Below are 26758 nucleotides of genomic sequence, written 5' to 3'. Positions count from 1 at the left end.
TTGCCTTCATAAGAAAATGTAGTATTTTATGTCTAAGTGTACACATACAAATGAATACGACATTCAGAAGCAACAACATAATCCACCCCCATGTCGCGGCTCTACTATTTGTCTGGCAAATTCCTGTACCACCCTGCTTAGTGTAGCAAGTAGAATCTCCATTCACTGGTGGCCTCATCAGGGAATGCATACTGTTAGGCCATAATCAAGAATTCGCTTTGGACTCTTCAGGCTTTCAGTCAAAAATGTCTATGGTGCCACAGCACCTTTGGTGTCAGTCTTATCTGCTCCGGCAGTGTGACACGACAGTACAGTGCAGCAAATCCCCTCCCCTCCGATGCTCCCAAGACTGGATCCTGTACGGTGAAGTTGTGCAGCTCGATGGATGTGGCAGTACCCGACATCTCAGGCTCTTCCTGTCCAGCAGCATTGCTGTTCGGTTTCCAGCAATCAGAGCTGCTTTTGCTTAGCAGATAGAAATGTAAGTTGCACTTCCTCTGCAAAAGATGGGAGAGTTGTTTGGCTCCCGAATGGAGCTCCTGCGAGAGTGCAACATCCTCAGCAGCTTCTTGCGATTCTGGGGTGAACCAGTCAGGTGCAGTTGGCAGGCTAGACCAGCAGGTCACAGCAGTAATCCTTTTTTGTCCGGGCCATGGCCGTAGCGATACTGTCATCCCTTTCTTCAAGATGGGGTTGCAGCATGGCTCGCTATCAGGCACTGTCTTTTTGAGGTGGCTGCCGTAAAAAAAAAAGTCTCACGATCCGGCACAAATATTTTCACCTGCGGCTCCCTCTCTAGCATTCGGGGTCACCGCAGCAGTGCAGGCCTGGTGTTTCCTGCACAGCACACTTCACATGGCTGAGATCATGGGGGCATTCTCCTGGCAAACAGGGTCACTGTACTGTTCCTGCTCGCATGCAAGAACCCGCTCAGTGCACAGCTGCTCTCCTCATATCTGGCCCTGGTGACTCCTCTTGTTAGGGCTCACCCCTGGACCTCGCTCACTCCAATACTCTCCTTTTCCTCTCAGGACACACTTGTCTTGGCAAGCAATGGTGCCTTAGGCTCCAGGGCAGGGGCAGGTGATGTCCCCTCACCCAGCAGGGAGACGAGCAGGGCATGGCACCCAGTCCTTGTCACAGGCAGAAGTCTTGGAGAGCTTCCCCTCCTCCCACAACCCTGTCTGGGTGCTTGACAGATGACAATTCATTTTTGGGGACTCAACCTCCCCTTTCTGTAGTCCTATTCCAGGCGCCAAGTGTGATTTAGGGTCTGGTTCTTTGAAGTTGTATGTTATATTCTGCATCTTTTAAAGTGGGTACTTCTTCTTTTCATCTTCCTTCATGGAAGAGGTCTGCTACAACAGACACTACTCTGAAGGAGATTGCCCACAACATATTTCATGGGAGTAATGAGAGTTTACACCTGGAAGCCAGCCACATTGATACGTCCATCATAGGGTTAATCCCAGCCCAGTCCCCCAATACTACTCTTTAGGATTCACTTATCAGCCTCATCTCTCTTCCTGAAATGGCTCTAGCCCCCTTCCTTGTGACCTATCACTGAATCAAAGAGCAGTCTTATAAATGCAAAAGGAGTCTGCTCACTCCAGTGTGTCCTCACCCAGCTGTCAGGAATGCAGCAAACTACAAATCTGTCTGAGGGTGGTGGGGGGGTTGGGGGGGTAGTTCTCTCCTTCTTATGTCTTCACCAGAGGGCTGGCCTTCCCAAAATGGATCTCGGGGTCCTCCATGCACTGTACCACAAATACCTCTACACATTGTACCCTCACATGTATTCAGCAAGCACTCAGTCTGCACGCCCGGTTAAGCATGGAAACTTTTCTGTCTTGAACCAGGGTGCACTATTTGAAAACACGCACACTGCCAACACACACACCTACTATCTGCATGCTGCACAACTCTTCACCCTTTGTGAGTTGTACTTCAGGCATGCCCACATACACCCAGCAAATGTGATCCCTGCGCACGCACTGCACATCATTACATCTCTCATGTAATGTATTCCTCTCAGGCATACATATACTCTGCACATGTATTAGCCACACATGCAGTACACCGTACTGCTCTATCCCGGTACTGTAGCCTTCCTAGGCTTACATCCAGCACAGAGCCACTGTTATGCAGTACCACACACATGGTTGATGTAGGCCAAGGGTGAGTGAAGCACACAACAGCGGATCCTTTAAAAAAGGTGATCACTACTGATCACTACATGGTATGCTGCCACCACTACACTTGTGTTGCTTAACTCCTGGTGGAGACGGTAGCTTTCCAACACTATGGGAGTAGCGCTCCGGGCACCCTTCCCGGTCCAACAGGACCGCAGTCCGTGAGACATCCTATGTCATGGCATACACTCATGATCTGTGTTCGTCTTTGTCAAAAAATCTGCATTCGAGATCCAGACAACTGTATAGTTGGGCTCTCAGGACAGGGGTACACGTCTCTTGCCATGCAGAGGACTTTTCCATCCCAGCAGTCTCTCATTCATGGTTGTCCTCAAAAGTACCTTTTGCCAAGTTGTGTCCACTTAAAGACAGTGGGTTCACAGCGGTACATCCTAGGAAGCCCTGGATTAAACATCTTGCGAGTCCTTGTTTCCAAGCCTATTAGAAGTCTGTGCTGCTGTGTGTAGATCTGAAGCATCTCTCCAAATAGTTCAGTTTACTTAGATATCTTGAAGCAGCAATCTTTCTTAACTGTTCTTAACATTCTTTGACTCCTCCTTTTCACCCATTTGTCTCCAATTGTTTTCACCCATTGTTTATTTTTTACCTCCTTTAAGTAGGGTCAGGGTCGAAAATTGTTTTCCTCAATGGCGCATTTCCTTTCTAGCAGTGTCTGTGTTTTTTTAAACTAGCTTCCCTTTTCTTGTTCTCTTATTTTTTTCCTTCCCCTATATTTTGGAGTCTTGGTGGTTAATGCAAATTCAATTAGTATACATTTGATTAAATCATTTTAGTGCACTGATATTTAAAATAAGGTTTAAGAAAAAATGTGATCAGTACATGGAATTTATAACATTTAAAGGTTAAGGAGATGTGAACACTGAGATAAATGAATAACAAATACATACATTTAAAAAGAAAATTCAAACAATTATGTAATTGTAAAGAAAACATGAATTACTACCTTAAAAAATATACAATAAACATATAGGTAAAAGATTGGTTGTTAATTTGAATTACTTATAAAATTAAGAAATAGAGTAAAAGGCTTAACAGATGTTATCTGATAGTCTTCTAGCTGCAATTCCTTACCTTTGAATTCCCTGGTGTCAGCTTCGGATCCAGAATCTTCTTGCTGAGCAATACCCTGCGTGTGCCGTTGGGTGGCGTTGTTCGGATCCACGTGCGTTGTCCGGCTCCTCATGGCTTCGTCAGCGTCATTGGAGCCGTCGGTGACGTCATGGTCGCCTATAAAGGCACCGCAGTATCAGTATTTTACGTTTCATGTTCCGGCTCTTCCGATCCTTCCCAACTCCTTGTGGTGTGCCTTTAGGCTTGAAAGAGCTGAGAGGCCTTCCTTCTGGGGTACCACCGGCGGGTTCGCCCTCGGCACCAGTTGGACCCTCCAAGCCTGTCACAAAGCCTCTGCTGCCACGGTCCACGTCGGACCATGGGACTTTGACCCCAATACTGAATCCTTCAACATCAGATGAGGAAATAACCATAGGACTGTCCGACACTGAATTGCTGCCAGTCCAATCCCGACCAAAGCTGTGTCTTACAACAGTTGAGGGGCCTCTCCTTCCACTTTATCTGCTGCCTCCACAAGGGAGGCAACGCGCCCCACACTAATTTTTCAGGACGGACTGGGACAGTGACATGGGTGATGAGTTTGCTCAGCTCTATCAAGTTGGTGTGATGATTTGCAGGAGGCTAGTTGTCCCAGTACCTCCCCTGAAATGGGCCTTGGGCCTTCTCTCACCCCTTCGACCAACTACAGAGGAATCTGCTTCCTATTCCATGGTAATGCGAAGGCAGCCTAACTTCTTGACCTCCTGCTCCACACTTGGATGTCAAGTCTAACGTGTTGACAGGAGTTCTTAATTTTGTAATGAAGAGGTTTACCCGACTAACCCTACATGACCTGGGTAAGGAAACATGTATAGATACAAAATTGGTCAAAAGGCTGGGAAAGATTACTCTATGTTCTGGCAAGAGAATTGAGGAATACTCTCTTCGTAAAATAATTTCTTTGTTATATTTATTTATATATGATCATGCAGGACGAAGGAATAAACAAAGGGACGGATTGTCCCAATTAAGCCCGAACATAGCACCAAGGGTGACATTTACACAACATTACCAGTTAAACAAAATGTGAGAAAATGCAGACAAATCATGAGAAAATGACAATAAATTAACAAAATGTAACATCTGGAAATTGTCCCAACTTATTCTCACAAACAGTTAGGAGCGCACCTGCCTGACATCCCAGCAATTAATCTGCCCCATTGCATCATGGTAGATGTAGTATCTTCAAAAAACGCACTCCATTAATTTTTAAATATTTCACCTTTAAGTAGGTACAGCCTTTACTGTGCATCTCTGGACACATGTGTTTCTGGGTTAGTCCCTTCTTCAGCAGAGAACATATTTGCGGGGTGCTGGGAATGCTGCCATAAATCCCCCGGTTTCAGTACCTCTTTCCTGGCATGCTGGTGCCTGCTCCAGAGCTCGTCAGCCCAGTAGCTCAAGGGAGCCTTTAAAGTCACAAACAGTTAGGAGCGCACCTGCCTGACATCCCAGCAATTAATCTGCCCCATTGCATCATGGTAGATGTAGTATCTTCAAAAAACGAACTCCATTAATTTTTAAATATTTCACCTTTAAGTAGGTACAGCCTTTACTGTGCATCTCTGGACACATGTGTTTCTGGGTTAGTCCCTTCTTCAGCAGAGAACATATTTGCGGGGTGCTGGGAATGCTGCCATAAATCCCCCGGTTTCAGTACCTCTTTCCTGGCATGCTGGTGCCTGCTCCAGAGCTCGTCAGCCCAGTAGCTCAAGGGAGCCTTTAAAGTCACAAACAGTTAGGAGCGCACCTGCCTGACATCCCAGCAATTAATCTGCCCCATTGCATCATGGTAGATGTAGTATCTTCAAAAAACGAACTCCATTAATTTTTAAATATTTCACCTTTAAGTAGGTACAGCCTTTACTGTGCATCTCTGGACACATGTGTTTCTGGGTTAGTCCCTTCTTCAGCAGAGAACATATTTGCGGGGTGCTGGGAATGCTGCCATAAATCCCCCGGTTTCAGTACCTCTTTCCTGGCATGCTGGTGCCTGCTCCAGAGCTCGTCAGCCCAGTAGCTCAAGGGAGCCTTTAAAGTCACAAACAGTTAGGAGCGCACCTGCCTGACATCCCAGCAATTAATCTGCCCCATTGCATCATGGTAGATGTAGTATCTTCAAAAAACGAACTCCATTAATTTTTAAATATTTCACCTTTAAGTAGGTACAGCCTTTACTGTGCATCTCTGGACACATGTGTTTCTGGGTTAGTCCCTTCTTCAGCAGAGAACATATTTGCGGGGTGCTGGGAATGCTGCCATAAATCCCCCGGTTTCAGTACCTCTTTCCTGGCATGCTGGTGCCTGCTCCAGAGCTCGTCAGCCCAGTAGCTCAAGGGAGCCTTTAAAGTCACAAACAGTTAGGAGCGCACCTGCCTGACATCCCAGCAATTAATCTGCCCCATTGCATCATGGTAGATGTAGTATCTTCAAAAAACGAACTCCATTAATTTTTAAATATTTCACCTTTAAGTAGGTACAGCCTTTACTGTGCATCTCTGGACACATGTGTTTCTGGGTTAGTCCCTTCTTCAGCAGAGAACATATTTGCGGGGTGCTGGGAATGCTGCCATAAATCCCCCGGTTTCAGTACCTCTTTCCTGGCATGCTGGTGCCTGCTCCAGAGCTCGTCAGCCCAGTAGCTCAAGGGAGCCTTTAAAGTCACAAACAGTTAGGAGCGCACCTGCCTGACATCCCAGCAATTAATCTGCCCCATTGCATCATGGTAGATGTAGTATCTTCAAAAAACGAACTCCATTAATTTTTAAATATTTCACCTTTAAGTAGGTACAGCCTTTACTGTGCATCTCTGGACACATGTGTTTCTGGGTTAGTCCCTTCTTCAGCAGAGAACATATTTGCGGGGTGCTGGGAATGCTGCCATAAATCCCCCGGTTTCAGTACCTCTTTCCTGGCATGCTGGTGCCTGCTCCAGAGCTCGTCAGCCCAGTAGCTCAAGGGAGCCTTTAAATTGCTGGGATGTCAGGCAGGTGCGCTCCTAACTGTTTCCAACTTATTCTCCTTCATTGGAGGTGGTGGTACGTAATCGCTTAAAGACGTAATCCACTCCAAAGCGATGGTTGTAGTAAGTTCTAACAACAGATGCTGTACCCAGATCAATTACTTCCTGGGGTTCCTTGCACTGTGTGATGTACTTCTGGGGGGGTCAAGATATGCTTTCTACCCAACCTCGCCGCAATCCACAAGTTGTCGACGTGTTTCAGCCCCTTCAATTCTGGGCCTCATCAGGACTACAAAGGGACAACATTGCCTAATGGCAAACCAAAACAAGTAAATATCAGCTAAAAGCGTATAAGAGAAACACAAAAAATAATAAATAACCAATTCCAACCAATTAGACAAACGGTGCAGGCTCTGTGGCAGAATGGAGTCAAAAATCCTCCAGCCTGTAAGTCTGAACTGCCATGCTGAGGGCATGGTAATAGCCAAAGCTAAATAAAAATAACTAAAGCAATACATGTGACGCACGTGCTCAGGGTCCTATCTTACCGTGAAACACACAGGCGGAAATGTAAAAAAAATTATATATAAAATGCTCGGGCCCTTGGACAGGGCATGCTTTACCTTGACTGTGCCTGTAACTTGTGGCAGTCAAGGAGTACTCCGTCCGAATGAGCCCTAAACATGGGGAAATATCGAGCTATAAATTGCATGGCATAGAATCTTAAAGATCTATAAGAATTGACTGGGGTTCCAGAGCAGAAATATGAAGCTAATAGGGTTGACTCACTTACTGCAAGAGTCGGTTGGCTAAGTGCATCAAGCTGTCACGCGTTTCTGGTCTGCGTGAAGCTGCTGCCTGTTGTTTGAGTGGAACGTTCTGTTGTTTAGGGCATCGGGGTCACAGCCTCCTGCCAGGCATCGAAAAAGTTATGTAATGTGCCTGGCTCGAAGACACAGCGCTTTTGAAGCTGCCGCGGTTGTTCGCCGTGTCATAAAAAGAGGGCGGGCTGCCTTGGAAATCGGGTCAGCCATCTAGAAGTGGCTATAGGCTGAGGGAGAGGTAATACTAAAGGTTGAAGGGTATTAGAAAGAGTATTAGAAAGAGGGACTGCTGAACCTGCGGGCAAGCATAGCCCGTCCTAGGGGTAAATCAGGAGTCCACTAGTGTGCCTGAGTGTAGACTTTAAAAGGATGCTTGGTGGGAAACAAAAACCGCTAAAAGGGGGGACCCGGCTAATAGTGTGGAAAACTAACATAATGAAGATCTGTAAGCGGTCTTGGCAAACGGCCGTCAGCCGGTCGCACTATAAATAAATCGAAAATACGAGGGCTCTAGAGTCCTATGTGCTCTGGCTCTTGTGTGAGTTTGTGAATGTAGCTACAGGTGTCAAAGATAGAAGTGACGTGTAGAGCCACCTAAAAATACAAACAATAATTGAGGAGGCAAACAAGCAGACTGGCACTGGTTGTTAAATGAGTGCCCAGATTTCATCAATGTCATTAATTCCTTGCCAAGCTGTTTGATATTTTTCAATCAAACGTGCTTCCAGTCTCAGGAGTTTGTTGGTTATGGGTTGTCCATCTGTCTTGGTTTGTACTACAGTCGACACAGTCCAGCGAATGTCCTCTGCTGTGTGTTTCATTTCTGTGTAATGTTCCACCAATGGTGCTCCTTTTGTAGAACATTTTATCCTTGATCTGTGTTGTAGGATGCGGGTCTTGACCAACTGAGAAGTTTGACCAATATACACCTTTTCACAAGGGCACATAATTCAGTAAATTACATTCTTAGTGTTAAAGTTTGAAAAGTCCCTTTGGAAGTGCACTCTTCCATTTATTAACACTTCTTTTGAATCACATGTAAACTGACATGCCAAGCATTTACATCTGTATGTCCTTGTATATTAGGTAATTGAAGCATCGTTCTGAGCCCTCTTTTATGTGTCTGTGTGCTAGCTGCTCTCACCCATTGATCACGTAAGCTATGTGCTTTTTTGAAAGCAAACAGTGGTTTTGTTATCCCTAGATCTTTAACTATCTTCCAGGTCCTCTATATGATGGATCGGATCTTGTTGGCTTTCGGGCTGAATGCGATTACACAAGTGAGGGGAGTTTCTTTAGTTTTTTTCTTTGGGGACTAGACAGGAGTTCTTAAGTCAGGCAGACATCCTCTGTGCCTTTTATCATTTGGGAAGGTACTGATGGATATGTTTCCTACTAGTCCCTCCCCTGATTGGGAGTCTAAAATGGTGGAAACATTTTTTAAGCAATGTTTTCCTTCCACTAGCCTGGCTTCCTCATAAGTAAACGCCAGCTGTGTGCTAGAACGATATTCCCTCGCCCTTTATGACTCAGTGGCTCAAGTCCTCCCTGAATATCTCCTACCTGTACTTGCTCAGGCAATCCAGGATGGTTGTTTTGCAGCCAAGTTCAGGATTAGTTGTAACTTAGACACCACTGATTCCATTGAGGAGGCATTTGGCACCAGTGATGCCATTTGCTGCCATGCGTTGCTGCGATCAACTGTGTTCTGAGGCAATGTCCAGTCCTCCCTTATAGACATGCCTTTTGACTGGACTCACCTATTCAGAGGCAATGCTGACTCCGCTTTAGAGAATTTCAAAAAGAGCTACTGCACTTTCTCTGAGCTTATCTGCCTCCCCTTGCCAACCGCACACACCTAACCACTCAATTAGTGGATTTTGTCAAGCTGTCCCATACTAGCCTCAGCAAGGAACTTGGCAGTTTTGTGGTCTAGGCCATAATGCCCACTGCCCCTGCAGCTAAAGTCAACAGACCACCCAGTCCACTGCATCTCCACTTGTGAAGCCATGTAGCGTACCTTCAGCATGACCTTAGGGAAGTACAAACCCCTGGTAGGGGGCAGGATGCAACGATTTCCTGGCTTGGAAAGCTATAATGTCAAACAGGTGGGTCCTGCAGATCATCTGCCGATCTTCCTTTCTTCTCTGCTGCAAGTTCCACCATTCTCTCAGTGATTGACAGAGGATCATCTCTCTGTGTGGCAGGAATTGCAAGCCCTTTCGTCCATAGGGGTTGTTGACAGCATCAGTCAGGGCATGGTTGTTATTCCTGTTACTTTCTGCACAGAGTAAGGACCGAGGCCTTCATTCTATTCTAGACCTGCCTCCTCTCACTTCCTTCCTTCGGAAGGGGAAATTCAAGATGCCCACAAGTCTACCCTTGTCCCTTGAGACTAGATGGTGTCGCTCGACCTTCAGGCCCCTCTTTCCATATAACCGTCTTGCCTGCCCAGTGGCGCTACTTGCGGTTCATGGTAGGACAGGAGCATTTTCAATTTGCTGTTCTCCTCTTTGGTCTCACCAGTGCCACTCGGGTTTTCACGAAAGTGATGGTGGTAGCATCCAAACCCTTGGAGGTCAGGGATGACATTATTCTCCTATCTTGATGACTAACTTTTGACAGCAGGCTTGCCCCAGGCAGTCATCCATCACCTCCAGATTACAGCGAACCTCTTATCTTTGGGGTTCACTATCGATGTTCTGAGGTTAGTGGTTGAACTCTGCTATCCCCGTCGACATCCTGCATAATCCTCCCTATGTAGCTCCTTGATTCTCTGGTCTGGCAATCGAAGAGGACTGCGGAGGCTGTGCAACCTAGATGGCTCAGTCAGCACAGCGTGCTGCTTTTTCCTGGTAGGGGCCACTCGACACTGAGTGAGCATTGGCCATGGCGGGGCCCTGCCTGTCATCGTGGGAGGTAGAGCGCTGGCTCCTTCCCCATTGGGCGGTTTGGGCCTGGGATGAGAGGCCTGCGGTGCTCAGTGAACTCTTGGAGCGGTGACCTTCTCATTGCTCTTGGGTGTGTGCTAGTAAGCTGATCTTTGGGCTCTGGAAGCAGGGGCTAGCAACATAGGATTCTGTATGGACCTGAATCTATAGCTTACCTGCCCCTGCTGAGGAAGACTGAGCAGAGGAGGGCTCAAGAGTGCACCACATTCCTTAGGGGTTGGACACTAGGTGCTTAAACTGGTCTGGACTGAGGTGGTGTTAGTCATCATCCTGCACTTGAGACTGGCTCGGATAGGGCTGGGATACCTGCTTTTGTGGGAACCCCCATTTTTGACAGGGGACGATATTGCTGAGTGTCTCTGCTATGCTTGAGTGCTTTTCTTTTGCAACTGGCACACTCTTGGGGGTGACGAGGCTGCTGTGGCCATTACATCGAAATGGGAAAACAGAAATCTGCTAAATCTCAGCAGGGCAATACCATCACACAGTACAATGTACCTCCAAGCCTAGGGGCTAAGGAGTGAGGTGACTCCCCAGTGGATTGCACAACAAGGGTAGAACTGTTGGCTGCCTTAGATGGATCCAGGATGGCCATGGAGAGCAACATTTAAGCTGTGGCAATGGATGTCAGCCTGCTCTAGGCAACCCCCAAAAAGTGGCCAACAAAGTGCATGCTGCTGAAGTCATGATCACCAAGCTCCGAACAGAAGTTTCAATGCTCAGAGTGAATGGAGAGAATCAAGACTGTGTTGAAGACTCTGGAGGCCAGGGTGGACGATACAGAGGGGCACTTGAGGTGCAGGAACATTCAAGTGCTGGGATTTCCGAAGGGAGTGGAGAGCGCCTCTGCTGAGCGCTTCCTGGAGCGTGGATCCACCAAACGCTGTGGCCTGTGGGTCTTTCTGTGGTATTTTCAGTAGAGCAAGCGCATAGGACACTGGCGGGTCGCCCTCCCCCTGATCCTCCTCCTCCAAGGGCCATCATTTCTCACATATTCCAGTACATAGACATAGCCTTTATCTTTAAAGCGGCCAGAGAGGTGGGAATATTGCGCTATGAAAATCATAATATAGCTGTTTACCCAGATTACATCCACAGTTTACAAACTCAGCGAAAGTTATAGGGGTTAAGCAAAAACTCAAGGCTGTGAATTTGAAATATATATGGTGTTGTACATGACCATGCTGTGAGTAATCGCCAATGGAAAAACGCAAAAGTTTGATCTAGCTAAGGATGTATGTACTTTGCTTGAGCTCTGAGACAAGGTGCCTTCATGAAGGCTGGAGGGGGCGAGCAGCTCCTTGAGTTCCCCGAGGTAGGGGAGGTGTGTTGTGGCTGGCAGCATGAGCAACCGACAACAGCTAGCCCTGGTACACGTCGTACCCCACGGGTTTTGGTGCAGGAGGACAGCGCTATGCGGCACAAGGAAGTCTCCTCCTCAATGGAGAGCCTCACCTTTTCTGATGCACAAGGAGCAACTTCTGTGGCCGGGCCAGCGGGGACGGACCTGTAGGCTGAGAGACTTGGGAGCTATGGGTCCTGATGTGGCTCGTCTGGTTATAAATCTCTTATGCTGTTTTGGAACTGGAGCATGCCCATGCATTTGTGACTGATGGGATATAGATTTGCAGACTAATTGCTGGAGACCCTCATGCTTATATTTTCGAATATCTGATTTGTGGTACCAGTGTGGGGGGTTTGGGAGGGGGGGGGCGAGGGGGAGGAGATTGGCCACTGGCATGGGGGGAGGCAGTAGCAGCCTACCTGGCGAGATGCTGGGACTGTTATGTTGTGAAGTTATCATACTGCTGATACAGTAGGGATAGGCTACTGGGCTGTAGCCCGCCGTAACAGGGGACCTCTGTCACACCTTAGAGTCCTTCAGGTGTTGGGTGCGATCAGAGATCTCACTTGCTCCTGACAAATGTTTAAAGGACCGAAGGGAAGCTTGTTGAATTGTTGGGAATCTTGTTGCTTCTAGTTAGGGAAATGTGCCAGATTGTAGCTTTAGCCAGAATTATATGCACAAACACAGATTTGCTGGTTTACCCTCTCTATCTCCGGGGTGGGATTGTGAAGAGGGAATTGTTTCTACAGTGCCATGTCTACTTGTTAAATTACTGCTGTGAATTGCGTGGATTTCTCCTTGGTCTCCTTACCCCCTGAAAGGGAGAGTGAGAAGTTGGACTTAGGGAGTTCTTTGCTGGGTATGGAATTGTTGGACTTAATAACTACAACATTATTACTTGGAGTGTCCTGGGCTTTAGTGGATACATGAAGCGCCATAGCGTGCTTGCTTATTTGAAGTGTAACAAAGTTGCATTTGAATGCCTGCAGGAGACCCATCTTACAAAGGTGACAGCACAGAAACTCCCGAAAAAATGAAGGGTGTAGTTATAATAGGCCATGTACTCTGGCTATGCTTGTGGGTGGGGGGTATCAGTGTGGATAGCACCAGGGATACCTTTTAAGCTTAACTACTGATGCAAGCTACTACTCTAAAATTCTGGCACTCTTGACTGAATATGTAGGGGCACCCATATTGTGGGCTGGAGACTTCAATTGTGTCCTGGATGGCACATTGGACAGGATACCACCAAGGCAGCACGCTAAGCAGGGTATGTTAGCAGCCTAGGGTGCTGTTATGTCCAATGGATGTTTGGCATACATGGTCCCTTCACCCGATGTCTAAAGAGTACGCTTGTTGGTCCCCTACCCATAGCACATATAGCCAATTGGGACCGCATCTTGGTAGCTGGTCTGAGCCTCTATAAAATTGTGACTGCTAGATACTTGGGTAAATTCCTGTCTGACCATGCACAGAAGATTGTCAGCTGTATGTGAGTGTTGGAGAGTCGTCCTCCTTTGACTTGGAGTCTTGCGCTGGATATTTTGACAGATGAGATATACTGGGCTGACCTTTCTGAAGCCTTATATGGCTATATGTCCACTAACTGGGGCACTACAAATAAGGGCAAATAAATGGGAGGCAATGAAGGCATTAGTGCAACAGGTGTGTACAAGCTAAGTATATGGGGTAATAAAAAAACTCCTTAGGGATCTAGAGGACTAGGAGGAAAAGCTAGCTGAAGTGCAGTAGAGAGAAGGGGTATCCCCAGAGGCCTGTCTGGAAATGCTAGATCTGTGATGGAGAGTTGGGGAACAACACTGGACAAATGTACGCTTAATGCTTACCAGCAGGGGCTACACATGGAGGGGGATACGCTTGGCTGATTACTTGCATAGTTGTTGAAATGAGAAACAGGCATCTCTGGTGTGCTGCCTGGAGCACCCAGATGAGACAAAGGTGATTATGCAGAAGGCCATAAATTAGGTTTTCTGGTGTCATTTACAGGGTGTCTATAGGCAAGGATGTACTGATGCCTCTGACACTACTAGGAAGAAGTATGCAGCAGGTGTGGGAGACCCCAGGGTCCCAGAGGCTTTAATGGAGGAACTTGATACTGAGCTCACCTTGGATAAACTCAGAGAGGTGGTACGTGCAATGCCTAAAAAGGGTAGGATAATCGAAGGCAATGGCTTCCTGGCGGAGCTGTAGATGGACTTAACCGGTACTGCACTCACAACGTGCATTCTTGAAAGTCTTATTCAGCTAAGTATGGCGCAACATCTGATCAAGTTGATGTGCAGGGCCCTGTAGTCTGATTATCAGAGACCTTTGTATAGAGCTAGATTTGCCTCGGACGCGGGAGTGAGTGCCCTGCTGAATGATAGAGATTGGACAGGAATCTGTGAACTGGTAGGTAGGGTGTCAGTAAACGCACAAGTCAGATTAGTGGATTTTAATTGCCCGCATCGTACACACCTGACCGCAAGCACCGTGAGAAATATGTACCTGACTAGATCACAGGATTTCCCAAGGTATGGCTCCAACTGGGCTACCTTTCTGCATATGGCCTGGTCCTGCCCAAGTGTGATGGAATATCAGTTTGAAATGGGGGAGAGAATAGAGGGAGCAACAGGGATTTTGCTATCTCTGTATCTCCAGATATATTTCCAGTTTTCTGCTGGGTCTCGTGACTCGTCCAGAAGGGAAGCATATGCATTATACGTTTCAACAGCTGGCCTTTCTGCTAGCAAAAAGGTGGATTGCCATGGGCTGACTGGGCATGTGGCACCCTAGTACCACGCTGTGGATGCATGATGCATTAGAATGGTCTCTAGCAGAAGAAACTCACATTAAACTGGTTAGGAGAGATGAGAAAGTCCAGAATGACCTGGCAACTAAGGGATATATTGTTGAGTGCTTCACTGATGGGATGGATAGGCTGTTGGGTATATCTTACTCATGTCCCGAAGGAAATAATATACTGTTGTTCATTAATTGTGTTGGCCGGAAGGGGGAATTTGGGTGGCAGGGGAAGGAGGAGGATACAGAATTGTGAGATTCTTCTTAATTGTCTGCACTTTGACAAGTTCAGAGGGTTTCGACTGTTTTTTCTTTATTTCTGCAGAAATAAAGAAGTTTAAAAAAAGTTCCAAAGTTGTCCCTGACTCTTTCTCAAACGCTTCACTTCATCGGAGTCATTCTGGACTCTGTTCGGTTTCATGCCTTTCCCCTGGGGGAAAGAGTCCAGAACATTTAGGCTGTGACCCGAATCTTTGAGCACTGTTCCTGGTTTTCATTGAAGTCGACTCTGAGGCTGCTGGGACTGATAGCCTCCTGCTTCATGCTAGTCAAGCACATCAGGTGGCATATGCAGGCTCTACAGTGGGATCTGATGTTTCAGTGGGTCCAACATTAAGGAGACCTCTCTGACCACACCCAATTTTTGGAGGAGACTGCAAAAGATCTGCAGTGGTGATTATTGGACCACAAGAAACGTTGCTTAATCTTTTTGCTTCACTTCTGCGTGTTGGAGTTTCCAAGGCCTCCCTTGCTCTGAGACACATTTTACCTCAAACAGAACTGGGGACTTCTCTATGCCTTTCCACCAGTGCTGCTCCTGCCCAGAATTCCCAAGCCAAGTGGACCAGGACCATCCAAGCACAAGTCATCCTCGCGGCTCCAGATAGGACAAGAAATATATGGTATCCAGAACTCCTGAGCTTGTGCATGTGTCCTGCAATCAAGATGTCCCTTTGGGAGGATCTGCTGTCACAGCAGTAAGGCTGGATTCTGCAACCCATGCCATTACTACCTTCATGCTTGAAGATTGAGAGGTGACAGCTGAACACTTTCAACCCTCCACCATAGGTGGTTGATGCCATCTTGGCAGCCAGGTGTCCCTCGACTAAAAATGTATAGCCTGTTGTTGGGTCAGATTTGGTGCTTGCTGCGGCACTCACCAAATACACCTCCTCCAGTGCAGAGTTTTTTGACTTGTTATTTATTTTGGCCCCGCTTAGCAAAGCCTTTTTCTGGCCACTGTTAAAGGGTATCTTTTGGATTTTTCAGCTGTGGTTGCTGGATCACCCTTCAATGTTGAAGTATCCAGTTGTTAAAAAGGGTTACATTTGTGTGTCCCCTCCCCCATTGTCATACTACAGTCGGACCTTAATTTGGTCCTTACAATTCTGTTGTGTACCCTCTTTGAGCTGCTTCACAGCTTGTCCTTGCAGCTTCTTACCCTCAAGACAGTGTATCTCATTGCTAGTACACCAGATTTACCTTCAGCACACCTGCCTAGTAACCTATTCTTCTTTTGTGTATTGTAATCTCTTCTTGTGTCTCTGGCTTTCTAAGACATGGTCTCAAAATAAATCACAGTACCACGTTAATCTTCTAGAACTCGTGGTAGTTCCTCTAGCACTCAATGCATTTCATGTACCACTCCATGCAATTCATCTACCACTCAAATATTTCCAAGCATTGCTACAACATCCCCTGTCCTCACTGAGACACAACATTGTGTTATCTAAAAATGAATGGTGCTTGCTCAGACCATATGGAGGTGGCTGATCTCATGGAACCTCATGAGAGACCTGCTCATCTTAAAGCCAGAATGATTTCTGTTTGACGGCAAAATAGAGGACCCCCCTCAAATGCCTGAGGTACCACACAGAAAGCCACCATGCAAACTTAATCTTTGCAGCCTTAACCTACTTTTTGGGCCCCAAGGGGAAATCATTTCTTGCATCATAGCATGCCAGCCAGCATCCAGAGTACATACCGTACACTTGGTTGAATTTATTGTATACAGATTCTAAAAGAGTTAAAGCACATTTCAGGCGGTACTTCTACAATTTGAAATGTAAACTCAAAAACGTGTATCATATACCTTGCAGGCAAAAAGCAGTTCTACAAAACCTACTTTATTTGGCAAAATTATAATTCTTGAACAATATAACGTAAGTTTCTCCCTCAAATTTGACAGCTCTCCCTTGGGAAGGTATTATTGTTTGGGCAAAGTTACGGAGTCTCCCATATGAACCTATTGAAAAAGCATTTACAACACCTTGACTGGAAAGCATGTTATCTGTTAGATAACCACAGATGCCTTACCTTGTGATTCTCCCAGATTCACAGGCACTGGACGTTATTCAGCAACACTTGAAATAGCTTCTGTGCCCCAGCAAGTGGTGCCTTCAGGCCTCTCATGGCTACAGACATTAAGAAATAGAGTGAAACATAGACTGCACTCCTGCATACTTACATTAGCTCTTTCTGATTACAGCTATTTCTTCTCTAACATGTTTTTGACAGTGTGTATTGATCTCACACCGGAAAGCCACAAGCTTTAAACATTGTTGGGAATAGATCCCGGTTAGAGACTCATCTGATGTCTGCCTCCAATTCCTTGGTACCAATCACAACTTCGACTCTCTTAAGAAATGTCCCCCATTGCATCCCTGAAGCAGTCAGTGAGAGGGAAGCCAAGCTGTGCATCGACGAACACTAGAAGTAGCACTGTTCCTGATACAGTTCAGAAGGCCATTCTTATATCCCTCTGGAAACCCTTTGTGATTTCCAGAAGCTTCTGTTTCAGAGCTGAGGTCATGCTGTCAGAGTTCAAGGAACCAGACTCTGGATTCAGTTTCCTCTTTAGACCAGAAGCAAAATGCAGAGCTGATTCACCTCGTAGTTCTTAGAGTATCATTGACATTATTGTGGCAAGCCTTGCTGCAGATTTTAAAGTTAATTCTGGCTCCCTTTGGTGTGCCTTCTTCCCCCCTCAGCTATGTTGGGGCCTCCAGTAGAATGTCTACCAATAGGCCCTTTTCTGGTGCGGACTGATTCCCTGTGAAGTCATGCAACTTCTCCAGTATTGGGGTATCTTTCATAGATTTACATGCTTGAATCATTCCCCGTCGTCGAAGTGGGAGTCCCACGGTACATAGAAAGCAATAAATAGATTAATTCCCTTTTTTTTTCTTTTTTTTCATTGTAGTCAATGGCAAAAAGACATTCACTTTTCTAGCTATATGCCTCATTAGAAAAGGACCAAAACTCAGTCAATCAGGCGAGACTACCCCTTTAGAATCCTCAGCACAGAGGCTCAGTCTCTCAGATTTTCTACCGCATGTCGTGTGTAAGGGAGTCTCCCTGAGCTCTGCTCAGTTTACTTTCACTCTTAGCTTTGCTGTAGTTCATTATCCATCATGTCTACAGCTAGAAAAGGTTTGTTTAGACCTTGTGGTACCTGTGGAAAATTAAGCCTTCATTGTGAAGACCCTCACAAGGACTGCATATACTGTCTCCATCCGGAACATAAGGTCAAGGATTGTAAGATCTGCAGGACATTTCCTAATAAGACTCTAAAACACCGTCGACAGCAGCTTTTCCTTCATCAACGACAACAGCGACGGCCACATTTACAGCTCCGTCGTCGCCAATGATTATCACTTCATCTCCGCTGTCCGCTACAACTATAACGTCGGTGAGCTTGAAATACTGTCCTTCACCTGCTCACACCTTAAAGATTACAAAGAAACCGTCGGCGGGGAAAAAGGTGAGGTCTCTATCGTCGACGCACTCATCAACGGGTAAGCTCCAGAGCTCTTCGTCGACGATCCTACCGACTGAAGCATTGACAGCGCGGCAATCTACTTTGCCGTCAAAGGTGACTACTCTGTCAATGACACCTCCGTCGACGGCAGCTCCGTCGACACTGGCACCGTCTACGGCAACTCCGTTGACGCTCGCACCACCAATGACGTCATGGCTAACGACGACTCAGTCGACGTCTACACCTTGACGAGAACACCATCGACTAACGTACCGTCGACGAGGACTCCGTTGACGGCTCAATTTCCTGAATCTATATCCAAGCAATATGGAGCATCTCCTTACTTACCTCAAAGGATTCTGCCGATAAAGAGTAAATCTACTCACCTGTTACCGTCTCATACATCACCTAGTAAAGTCGCACCAGTACCCCCGCAGCATCTGTTTGCTGATGAGGAGGAGGAAGATTATATATATTCAGATGACGTTTTTTTCCCGGTGGAACGTAGCCCTTCAGAACTACGTATTAAATGTCAGGAGGAGGATGAAGAGGAGAGTGACTAGCTCTATTTAAGTCCACAGCCGCAGAGTCACTTACGACCTCAAGAACAGCAGGAGCAGACTATCCAGATCTCTTTGATAGCCAATCTTCAGCAGATGATGCAGGATTATTACACGAGATTCCCTCCACCTGGCTCCCCTACTCTGGTACAATCTCCACATACGCCGATATCTACTCCTGTTCGGCCATCGGATTCTACGGAACCTGTCCCAAGTCCTTCATCTGGGCAGGATATTGATCCACCTTCGTCAGAGGAAGAGCAGGAGGAAGGTGAAATTCAGGACACTGACTCACTCATTCAAGAATGGGATGAATATCAGATCCAGACGCCATCTCCTTCAACGCCACCACCGGTGGACTCTCCACCACAGGACATTGGTGGTTTTCACAGTGTGATGGAAAGAGCTGCGAAAAGATTTCAACTGCGAATAACATCAAAGCAGTCAGACTGTTTCCTATATGACTTCAAAGAGGACACTAGGAAGTCCGTAAGAACAATACCTATTGTTGACTACATTTGGGAAGAGGGACTTAGTCATGCAGATCCCATCTTCTACACCAGCAGTACTACCAAGGCTCGAAAAGAAATACAAAGCACCAGACAACTCTCCAGCATGTTTGGTTAGTCATCCTAAGCCAGATTTTGTCATATCACAGGCAGCTCAGCGAAGGTCCAGGAATCCGTCTTCATCTTTGACTGAACCCCCCCCCCCCCCCGGATAAGGAGGGACGACGGTTAGATTCGATTGGCAAAACGTTTTCAACTATGGCGGCCCCTACAGTCAGAGCAGCAAATTCCCTGGCAATCCTAGGAAGATACGACCGTCAGATGTGGTCCGATATGTCGCAGTTTATAGAGCTACTGCCGGAAGATAGTAGAGCGGAAGCGTGCAAAATTTTACAGGAGGGTGAAAAGATTTCGGCTGAGATTATAGACGGCGCCATAGATGTCTCGTCTACAGGTTTCCGCCAGTTAGCCGGAGCAGCCGTACTTGGGCGTCAGGGGTGGCTGAAAGCTACATTGTTTCGACCAGAGGTGCAATTAAAGATACTGGACATGCCCTAAGATGGTGAGCTCTTGTTCGGTAAGCATGTAGATGATGCTTTGCAATCTATTAGGACAGACACCGAGACAGCCAGATCCCTGGGTACATTGCAATACAGAAGACAGCCCTTTCGAGGAGCGAGAGGAAGAGGGATCTATTCTTATAGAGGCAGCTCACATCAGTACCGCCAATACTCATCCTACCAGGGACAGTTTAGTTCCACGATTGGCCAGCAACAGCCGCATACTTATCGGCACCTGTCATCCACACACTTCCGACAAGCTGCGAGAGGAAAGTCAGCTTATAAAGCCAAAGAGACAGCAAGAAAACACTGACCTGCATCAGGTGCCTGCATCCAACCCCTATACCAACACTCTAATAGGGGGCAGAATTTCCAATTTCCTCCACCAGTGGTCCCAGATTACTTCAGACAAATGGGTACTCGATATTGTCAGCAGAGGACATACACTACAATTCAATCAACCTCCCCCTCACGTACCACCGAGGGGTCACCCACCTTCCCATCTCAAGGAACTTCTAGCACAGATTGCCATCTTGATAGAGAAGGGAGCAATAGAGATCGTACCGAGAAATCAGAGGGGAACAGGCTTCTACTCTCGCTTCTTCCTTATGCGGAAAAAGACGGGAGACTGGAGACCTATTATAGATCTTCGTTCTCTCAACAAATTCCTCAAGAAGCAATCATTTCGCATGATCTCCCTTCAAGATGTCCTACGCCTACTCAACCGGGGATATTTCATGACGTCCTTAGATCTCCAGGATGAATATTTTCACATTCCCATTCACCCCAGTCATCGGAAATTCTTACGGTTCAGGGTTGCAGGCACTCATTACCAGTTCAGAGTGTTGCCTTTTGGGCTCAGATCGTCCCCAAGAGTGTTCACCAAGGTCTTGGCACCAGTTGCAGCCTCCCTCAGGCAACGAGGGATTCAGGTGTTCCCGTACTTAGACTACTGGCTAATAAAAGCACAAACAACGTTAAAAGCTGCCAGGGACACAAGAACATGTTTATCTCTCTTCAGGACACTAGGCTTAACAGTCAGTTACCCCAAGTCTCATTTAGATCCTTCGCAGAACATCACCTTTTTAGGAGCCGTCTTGGACACAGCCCAGACCAGAGCCTTTGCTTCGCAGGGCAGACAGAAGAGACTTAAAAATTTAGCAACACGTCTCAGCAGAAAAAGGTCCGCTTCTGATGGATACAACTACCTGTGGATTCCTCACCTCATGAATACTCCCATGGCGCCAGCATTCGACGGAAATCTTCTTACTAGTCTCTGCACGTCGACGAGGACGTCACTGTCTCGCACGCGACGCCATCTGACGTCATACAGGCAATAAGAGGTCCTCGACGACGTGCGGACGTCAGTTCCCTTTTTTCCGTGCATTCGAAACGGTTATCTTCGAGGGAGCAACTGTTACTCTTGCGGTTACAGTGTATATCTTGCTGCGTACTCTTTCTCTGTGGAAATAATGTCGCAGAGAAAGTCTGGATTTAAGCCTTGTCGTGAGTGTGGAGGCAAGATGTCGGTGACGGATCCTCATTCCGATTGCCTTTGGTGTTTGAGCTCCGACCACGACGTCTCGACTTGTGATTCGTGTCAGCACATGAATCCGAAGGCCATTAAAGAACGCGAGGCGAAGCTGTTTATGGCCAAGTCAAAGGAGAAGCATCACAAGAAAAAGTCTTCTCCAAGACATCGGCGTCATCGAGACTCCCGGCGCCGTAGAGAATCTCGGCGTCATTCAAGGGAGGCTCGTTCCAGGTCTCCGGATCGGCGCCGGAGGACATGGGAGGTCAGCCCCACGGTGACGCCGCATCCTTCGATGCCGTTGCTCTCTCCGACGTCTCCAACTTCGCCTGGACAGGCGTCGGTGATTGAGGTATTGGAGCCTCAGGTGTTTTCTCCGGCGCAGACGCCGAGGCCGGCGTCGGGGTCGCCTCCGAGTCAGGCACCCCAGTATCCGGCTTTTCCCACCCCTGGAGCTGATAGTTCCGCATTCTTGAATGCGATGTATGCCATCTTCCAACAGATGGCTCCAGGGGGTGCTCCGGCTGGGCCTTTGGCCTTTTCTTTGGGTGATCCTGCGCCTCTTCGGCCGGCACCCTTTATGCCCTTTCTCCCGTTTGGGAACGTGGGCTCGGCGCCAGTGTCGGCGCCGGTGGCCGCTCCGATGGCTTCGGAGGGATTGGCCCCAGGGATTTCCATCCCGTCGACGTCGAGATTTCGGCCTGTGACTCCGGTGGGTCCATCCGTTTCATCTGCTCTTCAGTCGGCGCCGAAGTTACCTGTGGCGCCGGATGCGGCGTCGGTGGCTTCGGAAGATCGGCGCCGATCTCCGACTTCGGCGGAGGTGTTGTCGACTCCGCGGATTGAGCAACGACTGCATTCAAGGAGGCGTGCTCTCCGGGTACTAGAGGAGCAGGAGTACCAACGAGCCCTAGAGGAAGGAGAGCTAGAGGACTCGGGTGATGGGCTGCGTGGACTGGAGTCGGCCAGTGGGCTGGACACTTCCCCTGAGTGGGACCTTTCGTCCCCGGGGGAATATACCGAGGAAGCTGCTTCCTTTCATACAGTGGTACGGAAGGCAGCTAGTTTTTTGGACCTGCCTTTGCCGGTGGTGGAGGCGAAACAAAACCTTTTGACAGAGGTGTTGCATCCGGCCTCAGCCGCGGCGGAGCCTCTATTACCTTTTAATGACGCTCTGCTGGATCCGGTTTTAGACGTGTGGAAGAAGCCGGCATCTTCCCCAGCAGTTCACAGAGCCGTGGCCAGGAGGTATCGGACGGCTCCAACTGATCCTGGTTTCCTATCTAGGCACCCTACGCCGGAGAGCTTGGTTGTGCAGGCCTCCTGTTCGTCCAAATCAGCGCCTGGTTCTTTCCCGACGGTGCCTGGGGACAGAGACTCAAAAAAGCTAGAGGCGCAGTCGAAGAAGATTTTTTCGTCCTGCAGTCTGGCGTTAAAAGCCACTAATGCGACCTGTATCCTGGGGAGGTATATTCATGCTCTGATGGATGACATCTCCTCTTCGTTTACAGAGCTTCCCCAGGGTCTTTTGGATCTTGTCTCTGATGCCCAGGCTGCTGCGACCCAAATTATCCAGACGGGACTGGATACCACCGACTCGGTAGCCAGAGCAATGGGCACAACTGTGGTGGAAAGGAGACAGGCCTGGCTACGTAACTCGGGCTTTTCGGCAGATGTACAGTCCACATTGTTGGATCTCCCGTTTGATGGGGACAAACTGTTTGGGGCTAAGGCTGATTCGGCCTTGGAACGTTTTAAGGAGAGCAGGGCCACGGCTAAGTCGTTGGGACTCCAAGCTCCTTCTTCCACGGCCTCTTCCAGATTCTTCAGGAGGTTTCGTGGATTTGGGCGTGGCTCTTCCTCCTCTTCCTTTCGGGGAAGATATCAGCAACCTGCCTCTTCCCATCCCTATAGATCTTTTAGGGGGAGGGGTAGGGTCCGCACCAGGGGAGCCTCTCAGCAGCACTCTGCCTCTTCCTCATCCTCTGGCGGGGTGCAGCAGGGGAAGCAGCCTTAGGCTTCCACCATTTCCCACTCACTCCTCTCCTGTAGGGGGAAGATTACAGCATTTTCTCACCAAATGGGAGACTGTTACGTCGGACACTTGGGTTCTCAGTGTTGTGGGAAAAGGCTACACCCTTCCCTTTCGGGAGTTTCCGCCCCTCATCCCGCCCCGCCCTTCGTATTGTTCACAAGAACACCTCCTGTTGCTAGAACAGGAGGTAGAAGTCCTCCTTTTAAAGGGCGCGGTGGAGTTGGTCCCGGAGCAGGAAAGGGGTCAAGGAGTTTACTCAAGGTATTTCCTGATTCCCAAGAAGGATGGTCGTTTGAGACCAATTCTGGACCTGAGGATCTTGAATTGGTTCCTCAAGCAGGAAAAGTTCAAGATGCTGACCCTAGCACAGGTGCTTTTGGCGTTGAACATGGAAGACTGGATGGTGTCTGTCGACTTGCAGGATGCTTACTTTCATATCCCGATACTCAAGTCACACAGGAAGTATCTCCGGTTTGTGGTGGGATCGCAACACTACCAGTTTGCGGTCCTTCCGTTTGGTCTTACTTCAGCACCTCGAGTCTTCACGAAGGTGATGTCGGTGGTTGCGGCAGAGCTCAGAAGGAAGGGGATAGCAGTATTCCCTTACTTGGACGATTGGTTGATCAAAGCCAAGTCCCCGGAGCTTGTGTTGCGTCATCTGCAGTCAACAACCCAGTTGTTGTTCGACCTGGGCTTTTCGGTGAACGAGCCCAAATCTCACCTGGAGCCCTCTCAGCGCCTCCTGTTCATAGGGGCAGTACTGGATACGACATTGGGTCGGGCCTTTCCTCCGCCTCAGCGGATGCAAGATATTCAGGATTTGGTTCCAATGTTTCGAAATGGAGCGGTAGTTCCAGTCCTCAAGGTCCTTCGTCTGCTCGGTCTTTTTGCCTCCTGCATTCTGTTGGTCACGCATGCTCGCTGGCACATGAGGGCTCTTCAGTGGTGCCTCCGAAGGCAGTGGTCTCAACACAGAGGGGATCTAGAGGGTATTGTCAAGATCTCCAGAGATGCTGCTGTGGATTTGAAGTGGTGGATTGCAAGCAACAATCTTTCACAAGGAAAACCGTTCCAGCAGTCGCCACCAGTGGCCACAGTCATAACGGATGCTTCCACTCTAGGGTGGGGAGCTCATCTGGGGGATCTGGAGATCAAAGGTCTTTGGTCTCCAGAGGAACAGATTTTTCACATCAATCTGTTAGAGTTACGGGCTGTACGTCTGGCTCTCAAGGCCTTCCTCCCTTCCCTTCGTGGTCAGTCGGTACAGGTCCTAACGGACAATACTACCACGATGTGGTACATAAACGAGCAGGGAGGAGTGGGGTCGTACCTTCTCTGCAGAGAAGCTCTTCGACTATGGTCCTGGGCAAAGGACCATCGGATTTGCTTGATAGCAAACCATCTGGCCGGAGTCTTGAACGTGCGTGCGGACAGTCTCAGTCGCCACTTCTCGGCAGACCACGAGTGGCGTCTCCATCCAGATCAAGTCCGTTTAATCTTCCAGAAGTGGGGGTTTCCTCGGGTAGATCTGTTCGCCACTCGAGAGAACGCGCATTGTCCGTTGTTCTGCAGCCTTCAGTATCCGATGCAGGAAGCGTTGGGGGACGCGTTTCAAATGACCTGGTGCGGCCAGTTGCTTTACGCGTTTCCTCCCATACCCTTGATTCCTCGAGTATTGAGGAAGATTCGCCAAGACCGGGCTCTAGTAATCGTAATAGCTCCGGATTGGCCAAGGAGGGTGTGGTACTCCGACCTTCTCCAACTCTCAACGTGCCCGCCGCTCCGTCTCCCTTTCAGGGCAGACCTCCTCTCGCAGTCGCAGGGGCAGGTTCTACACCCCAACCTCCAGAGTCTGCACCTACATGCCTGGAGATTGAACGGGGCAACCTGAGTTCCTTCTCTCTCCCGCCTGAGGTAGTGGATGTTATATTAGCGGCCAGGCGACACTCCACTAAATCTATCTACGCTAATAGGTGGTCTAAATTTGTTGCGTGGTGTGGAGAGAGGCAGATTGATCCTTTACAAGCTCATCTATCGGACGTTTTGTCTTTTGCTATATCTCTGGCGCAGAAAGGTTGTGCAGTGGCTACCATTAAAGGTTATTTATCGGCCTTGTCAGCCTTCATATGTCTTCCAGACCAACCATCTTTATTTAAATCCCCTATTGTTATCAGATTCTTGAAAGGTCTTCTAAATCAATATCCTCCAAAGCCATTCGTTATGCCGCAATGGGATTTGTCCTTAGTCCTGACTTTCCTTATGGGGTCCCCTTTTGAACCTATGCATTCTTGCCCCTTGAGGTATTTGTTTTTAAAAACAGTCTTCCTGATAGCTATAACATCAGCAAGGAGAGTGAGTGAGTTGCAGGCCTTATCAGTAAAACCCCCTTATACAACTTTTTATGGGGATAAGGTGGTGTTGAGGACCAAGGCTGCTTTCCTCCCGAAGGTTGTTTCACCCTTCCATTTGGCTCAGGCAATTACTTTGTCCACGTTCTATCCTCCGCCTCATCCTTCCAAAGAGGAAGAAAGACTGCACCGTCTGGATCCAAAGAGAGCGTTGAGCTTCTTTATCGATAGAACAAAGGATTTCAGGCTGGAGGATCAGCTGTTTATTGGATACGTGGGCAAGAGGAGAGGAAAGGCAGTCCACAAGAGAACACTATCCAGGTGGGTTGTTCTTTGCATTAAAATATGTTACTCTTTGGCAAAGAAGGATCCTCCTGAGGGCATTAGAGCTCATTCCACCAGAGCTAAGTCGGCCACTTCGGCCTTAGCCAGAGGTGTTCCTGTGGTCGACATCTGCAAGGCCGCAACTTGGTCGTCCCTTCACACTTTTGCAAAACATTACTGTTTAGATTCTGAGGTTAGAAGGGACGGCCATTTTGCACGGTCAGTGCTGCAGGATTTCTTGGTTTGACCATTTAGGCACCCACCGCCGGGCGTGGTACTGCTTTGGGACTCTATTCATGAGGTGAGGAATCCACAGGTAGTTGTATCCATCAGAAGAACGAGTTACTTACCTTCGGTAACGACTTTTCTGGTGGATACATTAGCTACCTGTGGATTCCTCACGGTCCCACCCGCCTCCCCGTTGCCTTTATGGTCTTGCCAAGTAATCCTTGAGTGCGCTCCTCTTGATCTTTGAGGGTGCAATAGATGTATATATATAATATATTTATATATATGTAGGTATATGTGTATATATCTTTATGTATATACTTGGTGTGTGTATATATTTTTAAAAGAAAGAGTTTTATATATATATATATATATATGTACTTAAAAAAGATTTACAGTTATTCATACAATGTGGTGTATTTTTACAATATAATGGATGTTGCTTTGTTCTTTCATTGCATTGCCTGGTTGTTCTCATGCACGTAAAAAATGATTGGTACTGACGTCCGCACGTCGTCGAGGACCTCTTATTGCCTGTATGACGTCAGACGGCATCGCGTGCGAGACAGTGACGTCCTCGTCGACGTGCAGAGACTAGTAAGAAGATTTCCGTCGAATGCTGGCGCCATGGGAGTATTCATGAGGTGAGGAATCCACAGGTAGCTAATGTATCCACCAGAAAAGTCGTTACCG

General features: G+C 47.9%; 1 protein-coding gene across 10 annotated transcripts in view; it reads left to right on the top strand.

Moving 5' to 3' along the window:
* Nucleotides 1-26758, top strand: part of MAP2K4 (mitogen-activated protein kinase kinase 4) — a 599606-nt gene that overhangs the window by 423071 nt on the left and 149777 nt on the right. The gene's annotated exons all lie outside the window — the stretch shown is intronic.

This window comes from Pleurodeles waltl, chromosome 7 (assembly GCF_031143425.1).
Source record: "Pleurodeles waltl isolate 20211129_DDA chromosome 7, aPleWal1.hap1.20221129, whole genome shotgun sequence".
Taxonomy (NCBI): domain Eukaryota; kingdom Metazoa; phylum Chordata; class Amphibia; order Caudata; family Salamandridae; genus Pleurodeles; species Pleurodeles waltl.
The sequence above is the reverse complement of the archived record's forward strand: the minus strand, read 5'-3'. Positions and strand labels throughout refer to the sequence as shown.